This window comes from Salmo trutta, unplaced genomic scaffold (genome assembly GCF_901001165.1).
Source record: "Salmo trutta unplaced genomic scaffold, fSalTru1.1, whole genome shotgun sequence".
Classification (NCBI taxonomy): domain Eukaryota; kingdom Metazoa; phylum Chordata; class Actinopteri; order Salmoniformes; family Salmonidae; genus Salmo; species Salmo trutta.
The window spans coordinates 110,001-112,395 of NW_021822695.1; the positions used below are offsets into that span (position 1 = coordinate 110,001).

Here is a 2,395-nt window from a genome sequence, read left to right on the forward strand (position 1 = left end):
TGACTCTATTGAACTGTTTTACAGTAACAACCCATGACTCTATTGAACTGTATTACAGTAACAGCCCATGACTCTATTGACCTGTTATACAGTAACAACCCATGACTCTATTGAACTGTTTTACAGTAACAACCCATGACTCTATTGAACTGTTATACAGCAACAACCCATGACACTATTGAACTGTTATACAGTAACAACCTATGACTCTATTGACCTGTTATACAGTAACAACCCATGACTCTATTGAACTGTTTTACAGTAACAACCCATGACTCTATTGACCTGTTATACAGTAACAACCCATGAATCTATTGAACTGTTATACAGTAACAACCCATGACTCTATTGACCTGTTATACAGTAACAACCCATGACTCTATTGACCTGTTATACAGTAACAACTCTAACCCATGACTCTATTGAACTGTTATACAGTAACAACCCATGACTCTATTGACCTGTTATACAGTAACAACTCTAACCCATGACTCTATTGAACTGTTTTACAGTAACAACCCATGACTCTATTGAACTGTTATACAGTAACAACCCATGACTCTATTGAACTGTTATACAGTAACAACCCATGACTCTATTGAACTGTTTATACAGTAACAACCCATGACTCTAAAGAAATGTTTTACTGTAACAACCCATGACTCTATTGACCTGTTATACAGTAACAACCCATGACGCTATTGAAAACTGTTTACAGTAACAACCCATGACTCTATTGAACTGTTATACCAGTAACAACCCATGGACTTCTATTGAACTGTTATACAGAACAACCCATGCCTCTATTGAAACTGTTGTTGACAAGTAACAACCCATTGACTCTAATTGACCTGTTATACAGTAACAACCCATGACTCTATTGACCTGTTATACAGTAACAACCCATGACTCTATTGAACTGTTTAACAGTAACAACCCATGACTCTATTGAAGTAACTGTTATACAGTAACAATCGCATGACTCTATTTGAACCTGTTATACAGTAACAACTCATGACTTCTATTGACTGTTTTAACAGTAACAACCCTGACTCGATTGAACGGTTATACAGTAACAACCCATGAACTCTATTGACCTTGTTATAACAGTAACAAGCGCCATGACTCTATTGACCTGTTATACAGTAACAACCCATGACTCTATTGAACTGTTTTACAGTAACAACCCATGACTCTATTGACCTGTTTACAGTAACAACCCAACTGACTCTATTGAACTGTTTTACAGTAACAACCCATGACTCTATTGAACTGTTATACAGTAACAACCCATGACTCTATTGACCTGTTATACAGTAACAACCCATGACTCTATTGAACTGTTTTACAGTAACAACACATGACTCTATTGAACTGTTATACAGTAACAACCCATGACTCTGTTGAACTGTTTTACAGTAACAACTCTAACCCATGACTCTATTGACCTGTTATACAGTAACAACCCATGACTCTATTGAACTGTTTTACAGTAACAACCCATGACTCTATTGAACTGTTATACAGTAACAACCCATGACTCTATTGAACTGTTTTACAGTAACAACCCATGACTCTATTGACCTGTAATACAGTAACAACCCATGACTCTATTGAACTGTTATACAGTAACAACCCATGACTGTATTGACCTGTTGTACAGGAACAACCCATGACTCTATTGAACTGTTTTACAGTAACAACCCATGACTCTATTGACCTGTTATACAGTAAACCCATGACTCTAACTGTTATACAGTAACAACCCATAACTATTGACCTGTTATACAGTAACAACCCATGACTCTATTGACCTGTTATACATAACAACCCATGACTCTATTGAACTGTTTTACAGTAACAACCCATTCATTGAACTGTTATACAGTAACAGCCCATGACTCTATTGACCTGTTATACAGTAACAACCCATGACTCTATTGAACTGTTTTACAGTAACAACCCATGACTCTATTGAACTGTTATACAGTAACAACCCATGACTCTATTGAACTGTAATACAGTAACAACCTATGACTCTATTGACCTGTTATACAGTAACAACCCATGACTCTATTGAACTGTTTTACAGTAACAACCCATGACTCTATTGACCTGTTATACAGTAACAACCCATGACTCTATTGAACTGTTATACAGTAACAACCCATGACTCTATTGACCTGTTATACAGTAACAACCCATGACTCTATTAACCTGTTATACAGTAACAACTCTAACCCATGACTCTATTGAACTGTTATACAGTAACAACCCATGACTCTATTGACCTGTTATACAGTAACAACTCTAACCCATGACTCTATTGAACTGTTTTACAGTAACAACCCATGACTCTATTGAACTGTTTTACTGTAACAACCATGACTCTATT

At 36.3% G+C, this 2,395-nt stretch overlaps 1 protein-coding gene across 1 annotated transcript in view; it reads left to right on the forward strand.

The window, feature by feature from the left end:
* Window positions 1-2,395, forward strand: part of LOC115183659 (glycine receptor subunit beta) — a 144,500-nt gene that overhangs the window by 72,852 nt on the left and 69,253 nt on the right. The gene's annotated exons all lie outside the window — the stretch shown is intronic.